This window comes from Danio rerio, chromosome 19 (assembly GCF_052040795.2).
Source record: "Danio rerio strain M-AB ecotype USA chromosome 19, GRCz13ab, whole genome shotgun sequence".
Lineage (NCBI taxonomy): Eukaryota > Metazoa > Chordata > Actinopteri > Cypriniformes > Danionidae > Danio > Danio rerio.
In genome coordinates, this window is record NC_141039.2 from 35,881,426 (window position 1) to 35,897,559 (window position 16,134).

Below are 16,134 nucleotides of genomic sequence, written 5' to 3' on the forward strand. Positions count from 1 at the left end.
TAGTTATTTATTATGATGATGATGATGATTATTATTATTATTATTATTATTATTATTATTATTATTATTATTATTATTATTATTATTATTATTGTGGTTCTTTTTAGTAAGCCTTTCTAAGATAATCACAAAGGCAACACTTGGTCATGTATTTAAATCAGTACTGTTTACAACATTTCAATTATGAATGAACTCATTTTCAATGCAATGTATACATAAAACTATGTGTTTTGGGGGCTTCAAATATAATTTTACACCATTTCTTCAAATTCTGTAGCCACAAACAGTCTTTTTCCAGATTTTTATGTTTTATTATGTTTCGGAGTTGCACAGCAAAAACAATATGACTTTCTTTGCAACATAAATTGTGATTTATTGATGTCTTATTAATTCTAAATGATTAAAATTAATAATAAAAATAACAAAGAACAATGAATAAATGCATCTAGACTTTTAATTGCCATGCATAATAGGTCACAAATGAGATCTCAATATCTCGGTTACATCTACTAGACATCATATCGTGTTAAATGGTGTAAAATGAAGAGCAATTGAATGCTTTCTGTGATAGCAGTGCAATAGAAATAGCCTGACTGTCCCTAAAATAGCTTTAATCTTTTTTACATGAATATTGAGTCCTGTTTGAGAAGCAGAGATCGGTTATAGATTGAGAAAAAGCACTGTGCTGGAGCATGGATGTAAAGAAAGCAGACTGCAGGAAAGAAAAGGAGAGAGAGAGAGAGTTGCAGAGGGCAGCTGGCGTGCTGTGTGTGTGCAGGCTGCAGGGAGATCTCAGTGCTGCTCTTCACAGATGGTGTTGTGAGACAAGCTCTGTTGGCACTGCTGCTCTCCTGTGTGCCATGGCCACTACCTCTCTGCCAGGCAATCCGTCTGGTGCCCACCTCTCCGACTCCCCCTCTTCCATCTACCCAGCCTCGACTTCTCTTTCTGTTTTGTGTCTAAACTTGCAAGTGTAACATTTTTGGCTGTGTGCTTGGCTCCGAGAGGCCTTTTAAACTGTAGCTTGAATGATGCAATGCTCTGGAGGGGTTTTTATCATCTTTAAATCTTTCAGGAGTTTTGGATTGGTGTTGTGTTTGTTGTATACTGTTTATGAAGAGTTTAGATGCAAAAACCTGTAAATGCCACATGAAATTTATCGAAAATGAATATTTTTCTCAGCCTTCTTCATGTATGTTGCGATATTTCACGTTAAACACCAGGAACATGCCTTATTCTTTGCCATACAAGTGACAATACTGAACATAAACACAGGAGACTGCTCATTTTAGAGGATAATTTCAGACGATATTTAGAGGTTTTTGCATATAAACTCTTCATATACAGAATACAACAAACACAATGCCATCCGAAACTCTATAAATGATTTAAAGATGATAGAAATAAGAGGTTTTTGCATCCGAATCGTATGTGTGCTTTGCTTTAGAGAGATATGTCGAGAAAGTGTCTTGTTCATGCGTTATAGATCCAGTTTGTTCTTTTCAAATAACCACTCAAAACGTGTTTGTTAACATTGGCCTTAGTGCAAAGTGCGTGTTTACGAATTGTGTGTGCATGTGTAGAATTGTTCTGGGAAGCTCTGAAGGAAGCAGCTGTAAGCAGGCGCGTGTGCCAGGTCAGGGACACTTGAGCAGAACTGACACTGGGTTATTTCGGACACCCATCTGCACTGGAGCTACCGTTCCTCCAGGCCGCCGCCACGGACAATCTGTTCACTCGCTGGCAGAGTGCCAAACACAGTGCCGTCCATCTGTGGCAGGGACTGAAGCTCTCAGTGCTGAGCAGAGCTTGGCTCCTTCCTCTCCGCCTGTAGTTTTATAGCATTTCTTTCTGTTTGCAAGAGTGTTTTCGTACAGTGTGTTTTTAACGCATGTTCTCAGTTTGCAATAATTTGCTACTTTAATGAGATAAAGGTCATTCTCTTGGGTAATATGAAAGCATGGCTGAGCTCCTGTATTTTTGTAGCTTTTCTTTGCGTGTTCATGCAATATACATTCACTGGAATTTTTTAGTTTGTAATGGTTTTGATACTCCAACAAGCCGTTTCTGTTAGTAGCAGGTATTTTGTATGAAGTGTTTTCAGTGCACTTAATTATAGATGATCATATTTCTCATGTGTTAATCTACTTAATAGGTCTGCACAATAATTAGTTTCAACATTGATATCTCAATGTGTGCATCCACAATCATGACATCACAAGATATGCAGTGTTGAGTCTGAATTAGGGCTAGGCCGATAAACGATATTATACCGAATCGCGATACAATGATAAACTCTAGACTTTTTTTTACTCTTTATTGATCTAAGAGCTAATCACACGGCAGAAATGTGCAACAATAAAAACATAAAAGTGTGTTAATATTAGAGATTGGCAACCAAAAATTGATCTGCAGAAAATGTTATGCAGTTTAATGGACTCTAGTTTTTGATTGCATCGAGATTGCATCGCCCAGTCTGAATTATAGTTAACAAGGAACAACAGACTTTTATTTAATTACTGTATTTTAATGGAATATGGATGATTTATGCAAGAAAATGAATTTTAGCCTTGTTTCTAATGTTTTCTTGCAAAATAGATATTTCTAGTGTTCAAATATACACATTCCAAAGCGAAAACACAACCCACTGGCAGGAAAATTGGCTTTTTTTAAAGAAAAACTAATTTTGGCTTATTTCTTCTGAAGATTAAAACAACAATATTCTTACTTGCTCTAAGATTTTTGTTTTTTGATATTTGGACTATAAATGAGACAAAGTAAAAAGTAAAAAAAAAACATTTTTACACTATGATTATTCAATTTGTCTACCTGAATAGTTAGACTCCCTAGAAAACCATCAAATAGAGCGATTCAACCCATTTTGTATTATAAACCTGTATTCATTTTGTACTACTTATCATGGAAAAATGAAATATCGCAATATTAGATCCTTTCAATATCGTGTAGCCCTACTACTTACTAAAACAAGACAAACCATGTACCTTGGTTTTTATTGTTACTTAGCATTGCTTGGTTTCTTATTAAAATCCATAGTTACCTGTGTTTTTGTATAGGAACTATATTTTAGACATATTTTTTTAGCTTATGATATTTGATCATTTATATGATAAAAGCTAATTTTGTTAGCATGAAAACATCTTTTTTGTACAATATTTTTTAATGTTTTTGTAAAATTTTCATGTTTGTGCAAGTTTTGTAGTTTTGCAGCTTTATTTGTAAGCAAATGTTTTTATTCGTTATTTTAGACATTTTTAGTTTGCACACACAATATTACACAATATTCAGTTCAAGTCAGGTTTACTTGTATAGCACTTTTCACAACTATTAATGTTCCAAAACAGCTTTACAAATCTTAACATTATAACATACAATAAAATCTAAATCAAAAGCAGAAATAGTAAGGTTAAGGTTGTCATGATACTGGAATTCGGTACCAATTCATACTGAAATTTTGAGAACATCCATTTCTGTTAACATTTAAGCGCTCATAAGCACGTACAGGGACACTGGAGTGTTTCAAAGTCATGTCGATCAGCTGGTTTGTCTATAAGCTGACATACGAGCAATCTGCTGTTGCATCGCAGCTTTAAAACACTCCAGTGTCCCTGTATCTGTGATTACACACAGTCAACAACGGCGAGTTTGGTAAACTGATCACCTTTATGACCAATCACAGTCATTTCTGTTGAGCACATGAACACAACGGCATATCAGTGGTGTTAAAGAACGGGCTCAACAGGGTTAATGTTAGCGGGAAATGGACGTTTTTAAAATTTCAGTATCAATTGGTACCGAATTCCAGTATCATGATATTGTGACGTGGTTCCTACAGCTATCAAGCCTATATATGTTACAATATGCAACATAATTTACAATATGGTATCCATAATATACTTCTTCAAAGAGAACAATAGTTGCAATAATATCATTTAGTTAACCAGTTAAACTCGGCGGACCTGGTACATCATCGACTTTCACTTTAAGACTTAAAGGGTGGTTTCGTTTGAAAGTGTAGAATCTATATGTTATGCACACATGCATAACTTTGGTTTTTATTCTACTGTACAAAAGCTATTTACACTTTTTTTATTTTTTCCTATGATTACAGACATGCGCAGGAAATTTTTAATTTGAGTTTATAAAAAAAAGCGCCGATTTCTTTAGGTGTTTATTATAACGCAGACTACATATACAGTTATTTTAAACACTCTTAATAGTGTTTTATAAAAATTCAAAGTGTTTCTTTAAAATGATACCAAATTTTAGCATTTACTCCTCTGCATGTGGATTTGGGAAGCTTTTAAATTTGGGTAGTCAAAATCCAGGCTTAAATCCCAAAATAACAGCAGAGTTTACCTGGTTAATCAAGAGTTTGTGTTGTCCTTAAAATAAATGATGATACATTTGTATACACTTTCTCCATTTTTAATATATTATTTGAGACACAGTGGCTTAGTGGTTAGCTCTGTCACCTCACAGCAAGGTCGCTGGTTTGAGTCCCATTTCTGTGAGGTGTTTGCTTGTTTTCACTGTGTTTGCGTGGGTTTCCTCCGGGTGCTCCGGTTTCCTCCACAGTCCAAAGATATGTGGTATAGCTAAAATGGATAAACTAATTTGTCCGTGGTGTATGTGTGTGAATGAGAGTGTATGGATGTTTCCCATCCGCTGCGTAAAACCTATGCTGGATAAGTTGGCAGTTCATTCCGTTGTGGTGACCCACGATAAATAAAGGGACCAAGCTGAAGAAAAATTAATGAATGAATGCATAATATGATTATGTGCATTATGGGGGTGCACAGTATGTATCCACAGTAAATTTGTGGTTAGCATGGAAACAAGACTCCATGCTCCTGTAGATTTTCAGCTTTTTTTGAAGATTATTTTCTGATCCACACAGTTACTACTTTACTTCCAGATAAAGGTTGTTGTCTTGGGTGATGCAAAAACAACAACAACAACAACAACTACAAAAATCTAACAAACTAAAGTAAGAGACAGTCTTTGGTTGCGCATTTTTCCCATGCACTTTCTCAGTCCTTTTAGCTAGTACAGCTACAAGGATTTTGACCCAAGTTTAAGCATTAAAGACGGCCTCTCTAGAGTGTATTTAGTCATTAAGAAGCCACTCAGTGATGGCAGCCAATCGGTTGAGGGGCAGTCATTGCCTGGAGCTACGCCTCAGTTCCTTGTACTGAAAGCCATTAGCAAACTGTGGCCAGTGCCACAATCGCGCGCACACACACGCACACACAAACTGCTCAGGGTGGAAGTGCCCTGACGTTAGGTCATACTCCACCATCTCCGACGTCTCCTGCCTGCCAGATGTGACTCGAACCATTTTTAAGGTCTCATGTAGGGGAGGAGGAGGAGGGAGGGAGAGAGAGAAAGAGACAGTTTGTGTATGTGTGCGCACGGTAATTGGAAGTGGGGGTTAGTTGTTTTCTGAATCTGGTTCTACTTAGTAAATCTCCATCCAGGACTGCGTTTCATAAATTGTCGACATATTTTTCTGTGCAGTGGACTTAACTCACTCTAATTTTGAACACATGGCTTCTGTCATGTGATATTTTCAAAACACTTGCAGACAGAGGTCCCAGCAGAAATAAACCGTCATCCTGCCGCCAGGGTCTTTCTTTTTTTTCTTCGCAATCGTCTTCCCCCCACCTCCTCCTCCTCCTCCTGCATGTCAGTTATTCTTTTATCACGTAGCTGTGTTTTCAGTTAGCGAGAGCAGTATATTATTAGCTCGCATTTTTTGAGTGTAGTAAAATAGCGTTTTGTTAATGTAAAACATGAGCCTCTTTATTATCTGTCGAAAATTGATTTGGCATCCGCCGCCGTGGGCTCGACTCATCCTAGCATCAGAGACTTCGCCGCGCTTTTGTTGCCAGGCGTGGAGAGACGTCCGTCCGTAGCTGCCACAGCCAGTGAGAATAAGTGGCTGAAATGAATAAAGTGAATAAGTGGATAAAGGCCTGCAATTTGCAGGTTTGAGTGGTGCTGAGGGCAATGACAGAGTGCAGAGGTAATTGCAGTCAGATTGAGCTGCAGGAGAGGACAGGAGCTGTATATGGATATGGATGAAACATCTGATGTGTGTTCCCTTATCAGTCTGAGAAGCACCAGGCCTCTCGGTGGGAGCATTGTGATGTTCTCTTTAAGTCTTGATTTCTTTACGGTTGTCTTTAGTTACATGTTGTTGAGGGCCATGATATTCATAATATGATTTAGTATACATAAAACTATGTGTTTTGGGGGTTTCGAATATAATTTTACACCGTTCGTTTAAATTATATGGTCACAACCAGTCTTTTTAGATGTTTACAGATTGTTATGTTCAATTATGTTTTTCAGTTACACACACTGTACAACCCAATAGTCAACTTTAACAAATGAAATGAGTGTAGTTAACCCAAAATTTACTAAAAGCTAATTCTACTCATTTGAAAAGAGTTTTGAACTCAGCGTTGAAGGTATTGAGTTAAATAAATACCTTATTACTTCAACTTAAATGGAGTAAGTTGACAGTACTAGTGATGTTTTGTAAACAAATTTCAGTAGGAGCATGCGCAGAAGTTTCAGTATTGAATATGTCATTGACAATTATCCCATCATCAAATCAGTTCTTGGACAACCCCTATATATACCAAAGCTGTCTTACCTGCAGCATCTCACGACTTTAGTGTCCCTCCACCACCTCGTCACCTCACCTCTTGCATTGCATTCCCAGGGGGAGCGTTCTGGAGCTGGGCTAGATACTTCGCTCGAATCCCAACTCCTCTTTGTTTCCTGATAAGGGGAATAGCTCGAGTTGGGGTGTCTCCTCGAGCTCAGAGCCCTCTCCCCCAGACAGCACGCCAAATATGCTTTATACTTAAACGAATGCAAGTGTGTACTCGTGAAATATAGGTTAGTATTTTTTTACTTAAATTGATTGTAGCAATCGGTTTCCTCAAGCTATTTGAGTTGCCTTAACTTAATGAGTTTTACAGTACTCAGTTGGTTTGAGTTCTGTTCATTTATTGGGTTTGACTGTGGTCAATTTGCTTCATTTACTCAAGTGGATTAAGTTCACAGTACTCGTTAGGACTAGTTTTTGAACTTAAATGGTTTGTTGCAACAAGTTTCCTCAAACGGTTTGAGTTACCTTAACCTTTTGGGTTTTACAGTGCAGCAAATACAATATGACTTACTTTACAACTGAAATTGAGATTTATTTATGACTTAATAATTGATATATAATATGGCAAAATTATTCAAATTAATAATAAAAAGTAATAAAGACCAATAATTTAGAATTAAAATGTGTCTAGAATTTTCATTGCCATCTTTTTTCCCAAAGAAAGGTCACAAATGAGATCTCCTTAATATCTAGTAGACATTCTTACACTGTTCTTACACTGAAATTAATAATTTGTAACAATATTGTCTAAATTTACATTGTATTTATATTTGATTAAATACATGCATGTAATTAGATAAGTAATTAATTTATGTAACTAGATTTGCAATTACACTGTTGACCATCCCTTAAACCTTAAGCCACACTTAAACCTCCAGTATCCATACCACCAAACCTGTCCCTAACCCAACCTGTATCCCACCTCAAGAACACCAGAAGTGTTCTGCAATACATTATGTACACAGTATACATTGTATTTATATTTTGATGTAAGGACATAGTAGTTAAGCACACTTAATATAAAGTGGGTTCCTTCTAATTCCTTTAAACCAAGAATCCAAAGTCTATAAATGTTTACAATATTATTCTCAAGAGGCTAAATTAGATCAGGTTTTTCATTGGAGTATTTGGTGTCTTGACAAATATAGCACAGAGACATAAATGGAATGTAGTCTGAAGCTCTTGAAGATTGTTAGGCTTTGTCTTGGGATCAATGATAATACCTAGAAAGTGATAATACCTAGAAAGTCACAAGCTACTTAAGCTCCATGACATTTTATGAGCAGCAATTCACAAGTTTGTTGACTAGGATGATTCTAGAACAGACACAAGGGAAAGACCTACTAATGTCTGCCATACACAGTTTTAATCTTAAATTAGCCACATTCTGGTCAATATAATACGTCTATCACAAGTTTTGAATGTCTATTTTCTTCTGGCCATGTGACATTCTGTTTATGTGATGTTGTTTTCACCAAACAAACTTTCTTCAATGACAGAGTGTTGCTCGTGGACCAAGCGCGGCTCCCACGAGGACGTGTGTGACTTTAACCTACACGCTGCTAATGAGGGACACAGTGAAAAACACAGCAGTGTTGGTGGATAGCCAGTTAAAGCCATGTGTCTAGGTGCTGAGCCATATTGCGTGTGCCGTCTTTCTCTGTTTCTCTCTCTCTTTCTCCCCACTTTTCAGCTGGCATCTGCTCATGCCAGGAAGCTGAGTGAGTCATTGACTTGAGAGTTGGACGAGCTTCATACTAGCGTTTGAGAGCACTAATCTCAGTATGAAAGGCCTTTTATTGAAAAATGCTTTAATTCTGCCTCTCTAGATAAGAAGTAAGTAAATAATTATTTACCGTTTGTTCAAAAGATGCTGGAAATTGCAGTTGTGCTCCTAGTGTAATTGCAAAACCTCCATTGTTCCCACGTCAGTTGTGATCGTCTGTTTGTAGATGAGGCTCAAGTGGAGATTACAAGTGTTTTTTATGCGAGTTCCCCTGTGAGGTCCTACACTCTCACAGCCTTAAAGGATTTATCCTTTTCCTCTTTTTTTCTTTAAGTCTGGCAACAAGATAATGCACAAATCTCTGCGATTTCAACGGATGCGTAACGGCAACCGTGAATCACTTTTATTGCTCCTCTACACTTGTTTTCTTCCTCTGCGCTTCATGCCAATGGGGCCTTATTTCAACAGATGGTTAAAACAGACGTTAAGATAAATCCATTTTGAAGAAGAGGACGAAGGAAAGAAGAGTGACTTTCACTATAAATGCTGCATCTGTTTTATTGGTCAGTCCCTTTCTTTTTCTTTCTTCCTTGGACGCAAGACCATATTTTGAAATGGATCAGCAGATGGCTCCCAGCCCTTCGTATTTACTGCAGAACTGCTGTAGGAACGCATTATCTCACATTATAGCCACACTGTAAAACTAACAGTGCCCACTCGTCAGTGTCCACTTAAGTTGGCACGACTGGCTTCAAACTGGGATAGCTATAGTGTGAAATCACTTTCTTTTAAAGGTTGCTGCCACCGGTAACCGATGATGGCATTTACTGTGCGTTTAAGAGGTGGAATGATTCATACATCTGTTTTAATCCAGAAATAACATCTCGGTTGGGTGTGCTGAGGAAAGAGCCTGGCGGAGAAGTGCAATCTCTTTAAATATCGAAGTGCACAGGTTGCTGCAGTTGGCGGTTGGGTGGGTTGGTAACTCTTGAGCGAGCACAGACTGATGCGGGTCCCTTCAGCACACGTCATTTGATGGGATGGAATGGAACGTTGGCACACCACCTGGCGCCGGCCAAGTGGGGCTCGGGAAAACAACTGCGCCTGGGGAGAAGCCTCGAAAAGTGAGGGCTCAGGGAGAAAGGGAACGAGAAAGATAGAGATCCAAAGGGACAGGCTTTGTTGCAGGGAGAATGAGCGGAATAAGTGTTGGGAATGAGTTCTAGGAGGGCGGGGGAATCCATACATCTTCTTTGACAAGCCGGCAGGGTTTGATGGGCCACGCTCTGTGCGCCGTTCCATCTGGCGGAGATGATTGCATGGTGCATCAGCGTGCACAAGTTCATAATGTATTCATACCGACGCAACGCACACTCCCAGTTCACCCTCGGCCTCGGATACCTGAGACGGCATCTGAATTCCAATTATTCGCAGAGTCGATGCTCTCCCTCTCTCTTCTTCATCTTTAATGCAAGGCAGATCTGAAGCGCAGCAGCTGGTTGTAATGGCACCTTCGTCATCTCTTTCACACCACTATCTATCCCGCGAGACTTCTTCCATGAAAGGTGCTCTCTATCTTTGTCTTGCTCACCTTGCGACCCCAATTTGACGAGCGAAAGGCTGCTAAATGCAGCCATCTTGTTGGCATTAGCATGCAGCTGATTGGCTTCCTGTGGCTTTGGCATGTCATGCTTCACGTTACTGGCCACAGGTTTTCTCTGAGGAGCAAAAACAACGTTCCTATGGGGAGAAACGCTTCCTGAACTTCCTGCACACTGTGTATTTCTGCATTGCTGCAGGCACTACAGAAATATATGGCTGAATCATCACCGCAGATTAGGTTTCACAAAGCTTATAACTTGCTAAGTGAATAAACAACTTTAGCTGGTGTGTGGGAGGATGAATGTAGTTACTATTTTAACAATGACACAGGAGAAGCAACGCACTGGTGTAATTGTGATTTTAAATTCTTAGCACAGTGGCACATGGGGAGGGCTGCTTAAGCATCATATAGGGTTTCTAATACACCAGAAGAATGTGAATGAGATGCTTCGTGACCTTCTTTTTCCTCATGTACAGCATCCGTACACAGATGGCTGTTTTACCCGCACTGAAATGAGCTGAACATTACCATTAATGCAGTGAGTGATGTAAGAGAGATGTAAGTCGAGCAATGTGTGCCAAACATACAAACAGTCTGCGAATTTTTTTTTTTTTTTTTTTTTTTTTTTTTGCTCACGTTATCAGAGGGAAAGATCTAACACAGATTGCATGTATATGAAGAATAGACTAAACTGATGGATAGAAATACTATATATATATTTAAGTTCGGCTGTTGATAGCTAGTATACAAATGCCATTACATTAGATTAAAGGTGCTGTATGTAAGTTTTTGACTCTTCTAAAGCATAAAAAATACCATAATATGTGCAGATATTTAAGAAACATGTGAAGTAAACATTGTTGTTTATCTGAAAAACAATGCTGGAGTCAGATAATCTGCTTTGAAAATGTGCTTTCCGTGCCGGAACATCTGTCTTTTTTTGGGTTCTTTTAACCCGCCCAATGCCAGTTTAAAAAAGAAAACCGAATATTTCAAGGATTCATTCAGAAAGGCTCTCACAGGCTCTCGCCCATGACTGAAATGCGACCTCCGGTGGACAGTAGTAGACTCCAAAGTGAGATGCAGATTCAGAGTTCCACGTGAGGTTATTAATAAGCAAATAATATAAATATTATGAACGTAAACATTAGGCGAGATGGTTACATTGTAATCGCCTGTCCTAACAACACACTACTTGACAAGATTTGCTGTGTTAAGCAGTTGGGCTGTTTGCACTTGACAAAAAACAGATAGAAATTTAAATACAGTCATTCAGAAGCACTGAATAGTGCACTCACTGCACTCCAATGAAATGGTAAGGTTTATAATTAAATCAATACATATTAAACATCTTGGACATTGTTAAATGAACATGCTGAATCCCTGATATGTGTCGGTTGGCAAAATTTCACAGTTCTAAAGTTAAATTTCAAAACGTTTATTTTATTTTCAAGATCTGAGGTGAAACTATCTGCTGCTGCTTTCAGTTGTATGGCAATAAATGTCCTGTAAACTGGCATTCAAACTCACAATGCCAGCATTTAACACTGAATAAAGAACATGAGGTTTACCTGAGGTGATCATTGTCAGTTTTCTGTTGTTCAGCTGCAAGAAATTGAAGCCATTTCTAGTATATCAATTTGTGGAGTTGGTTAGAACAAAAACTCCTTTAAATATGGAAAATATTCTTTCTATCACGTGTCATTGCTTTTCTTTAGAACACAACTTAAATCAGCCTTTAGGCTCGATCAACAGACTCGCTCCTCAATCTGGCAATATGCGCTTGCATTTGTTTTTGATCCAGAACACCTAGTTCAACCACTGGGTGTCAAACTTCCATACTGCACCTTTAAAGCTTATCATATTTTAGACCAGAAATTCCTTTATCCATCTGGTTTGTTGTTTTATATTGTAATTATTCTGTTTTCAGAAGAACATTTGAGTCACCATTACATTGTGCATTACATTTCCCCCCCCACTTTCTTAGAAGCATGTAGAAATAGCATGCACTGCTGTCTGTTTAGATCATGGAGGCAAACTGGCTGACCCTGAAGGATGTGACTCAACTCTGCACCAAATCGTGCGGGTCTTTAATAGTGGTTTCTTGAAAATAGTGTGAAAATTTGCTAGTCCTCTTTGACTTCTTGTATGTGTTGTTGCATGCAAATTTGGAATATAAGCACTAGTAAATAAGGAGAGTAGCAACAGATTCACTGGCACTGTCGAGTCGTGAAAAATGACCAGACATCGGGTGAAGATGAGCGGGTTTGCGTTTTATAATGCTCAGTTTGGCGTGCCATTTAATGGCGATCCATATTACTCGAGAGCTCTTTTGAAAAGCAATAAAAGACCTTGCCGAACAGGAAAATGGAAAGCACTTCATCGTCCTTCCTGGGAGCCACATTAAATCTCTTGCTGCATCAATATCCATGGTGGCCCGCCTAATATTCATCTGTGAAAGGCAAGGTAACTGCCAAACAAATGCACTGTGCGTTAACTCTGCGCAGATTAACTTTATGAAATCAGGGCAGGATGGATGTGCACTCTGGTATGTTTTTGAGCCTGTTTAAAATGCAAAATTGCTTCTTTTCCTCTCCACGAGGGAGCTCATTTGAATTGAGTTATCTCCTTTTTTTCTCCAAAACATATTTGTGCAGTCTGCCACTTTTAGGAGGGTTTAATGCTGCTCTTGTAGAGTGCAGTTTCTTTGGCAATTCTTCTTTTTCTTTGACCAATATTAGGTAAAGTGTATAAAAATGTACCCTGCACTCCATGACATGTATGAAGTCATTTTCATTTCAACACTTTTAGCATGGCGAAAATAGTGAGATTATATTATGGTATTTTTTATATATATTTTCTTCAAATGGAGCTTTACCGTCACTGATTGCACTTTGTGTGGAATTCATCTATCCAACCAGTATAAAAGTGAGATGTATTATGGTGATTATTACTTCTTTCGATCACAGGATGACGTACACTATGGAAGTGCAAAGCTTTTAAGTTGTCTGCTGTGTAATATTACAGCAAAAGGAAATATGAAACATAATGGATATGTTGTGCTGACAGATTCTAATGGAGGACATTCCACATTCACACCACTTTTTCCTTTTTCAGTGTTTTCAGAAGGTCAGAATCTTAGCATGGATGTCATAAAATGCACATGTTGACGTGCACAAAAATTACAGCCTATAATATACAGTATTTCCTATCACCCATTTCTGTACAACAGGTAAGAAGCGATGAAGTTTGGATCCCTTGGGGTTGATACTCTTTTCCTGATTCCCAGTCCAATTCTAGCTTTTACCCAGATGTTAATCCTCAATCAGACCCCCTAGTTTTTTTATGATTCTTTTGTGATTTTTTTGCCTTTGAAATTATTGATTTTGTGATGATTATTCTCAGAAATGTAACAATTTTGCGATTTTATATATATATATATATATATATATATATATATATATATATATATATATATATATATATATATATATATTTTTTTTTTTTTTTTTTTTTTTTTTTTTTTTCACCTTAGAATTATAAGGTTCTATCTGACATTTTTGTCAAAATTGAGCTTCAACCACTGGATGTCAAACTTATTTAAATAATGGGATGTTTTTTTTTTTTATAAGTTGTTTACATTTTAAGACTTTTTAATTAAAAAACAAATGTTACACACATACTGTTTGCTATGGAATGCAAAAACTTTGAAGCTCATTATCTCAAAATCTTTCAGAATGCAGATAGAACCTTATAATTCCAAAGTGACGATATATATATATATATATATATATATATATATATATATATATATATATATATATATATATAGTCTTATTTATCATATTAGGTATCCTACTACAGTGTTTCTCAACCACGTTCCTGGAGGACCACCAGCTCTGCACATTTTCTGTGTCTCCTTAACCAAACCTACCTGATTCAGATCATCAGCTCATTAGCAGAGACTGAAATACCTGTATCGGGTGTAACAGATAATCGAGACATCCAAAACATGCAGTGTTGGTGGTTCTCCAGGAACATGGTTAAGAAACACTGGCCTACTATGTTAGGTGTGCAATCTGACACAATGACAATGACACAAATCATAAAAAGAAAGCATCTTTATTTTGGTCTCTTGTCAAGACAAGATCTAAAACTGTAGGGATTAAGCCAAAGGAAGGTTAAATAACTCATATGATTATTCACAATTTTACTTTTTCTTGCTCAGATTTCACTGCCCGGAGCATCTGACATCATGTCACACATAGGACATGAGTTAGGGCTTCGCCTACTGTAATACACCTAAAACACAGATAATGTAAAACCTAATGGCACTTGTCTGTTTTTCTCTCGTTAACTGCAGGAAAAGAGTTAAACAAAATCATTCATCCTTGAACCAACCCAGCAGGGACCCAACATCATAAGATGTTAATATTAGGTTAGATTTAGGTCATGACGTCAGGTGACCAAAATTCAATGTCTAGCCAGCGTCTAAGGACAGCGTTATTTTGACGTTCAATAACAACATCAAATTACGTTGATATTTGGTTTATTTTAGGTTGTGTTGAAGAGTGTCCAAAATTCAATGCCTGAAAGATGTCACAGTGGTATTATCCACAGAATGTCCACAAGTTAAAACATGATTAGACGTTGATATTTGGTTAATTTTTGGCTCATTTAAGGTTGGACGTTGGCCTGACTTTGGGTTCTGACGTCAACCAGATTTCCATTTCCAAACCAAATCCGATGTCCCCACAACGTTGGGGTACATTGGAGTACGATGTCAATATGACGTCATGTTCAGCAATCATGGAATCGTGAAAAACCAAGGGGTCTGCTCAATTAAACATCTAGATCCACAAGCTACTTTTTATGAACTGCGTCTATGACCAAAGCTGAATAAAATCCTTTCCAGTAGATTTTATCATGTCCTGGTTAATTAGTATAATTTTTTTCACAATTTTATATGGTATTTTCCAATTATAACAATCTGACAGGCACACTGGTTCAGAATAGCTTTCGCACTAGTGCTTGGGCTATTTTATTCATTTCAGGCTTGTGCTGCGGTTCTTGTGAATTATAGTGCCTGGACTTGTCACGTTGTTAACATTTCAAGGTAATAACCGGCCCCATACTGAGATTTTAATGTTGAATCGAGTCACTTTTGCTTTGCCTCGTCCCTTTCACCGACTCAGGAATCTTTCTTTTCTATCATTATGGTTTTGAATGAATATTATAGACCAAATACAGAGATGCCTTATTAAAAATAATTATATGTCACATTGACATTACCTGCATTGCTTTTTCACATTAGCCAGTCCATCATCTCTTCATTGTTTATTTTATTTGCTATTTAAAAAAAAAACATATTTATTTATTTATTTATTTTGCGTATGCAGAATGGTTAATCTGCACCGGTGTAGGCGTGAAACTGAAGACCCCTGCTGATTTTCTGTCATTTCTTTTATCGGTAAATGTCTAGCCGAGGCTGAGAAAGATGTATTCTTGCCTGTGTAATATATAAGCTTTTGTTTTCAGCACGGTGACTGTTATCAATTGAGGAAAGGATTGAAAGTGCATGGGGAGCAAGTATGGGGCAGATTAAGCCTACACAGACGCATATGTTTAGAATCTGGTTCCCACATATACAGTCGCAGAGATGCCTGGGGAATGGGAGCCATATGGAGCTGAAATTCCCACCTTTTTTATCTCTTCTGCTTTCCTGTTCAGACTACGGCTTGTCTAAGAGGATTCAACTCTCATTTTAGATCATTCTGCATTGCACACATGGCCTGCAAGACAGTAGCTGATATCCCTAGCTTTGAAGGGTGGTTTGCAGCCATTATGAAACAAGCTGAAAATACAATGGTGAGAAAGAGAAGGGGAAAGACAAGAGCCCCTGCTGTTATCAGAGTCAAAGGGGCACCTAAGACAGTTGTAATCAGAAAGTCAGGCTACATATCCCAGACACAGGGCGGCTGCTTGCCCTGACACATAATGTTCCCACAGCTGGTACACCACGTCTGTCTATATGTAAGAAACAGAGATTGAGAACGCTGCTGGGTTACTAGAGACCATCATATTTGTAAAACAGATCAAATA

At 37.8% G+C, this 16,134-nt stretch overlaps 1 protein-coding gene across 50 annotated transcripts in view; it reads left to right on the forward strand.

Annotated features, from left to right (window-relative positions):
• Window positions 1–16,134, forward strand: part of runx1t1 (RUNX1 partner transcriptional co-repressor 1) — a 233,037-nt gene that overhangs the window by 180,017 nt on the left and 36,886 nt on the right. The gene's annotated exons all lie outside the window — the stretch shown is intronic.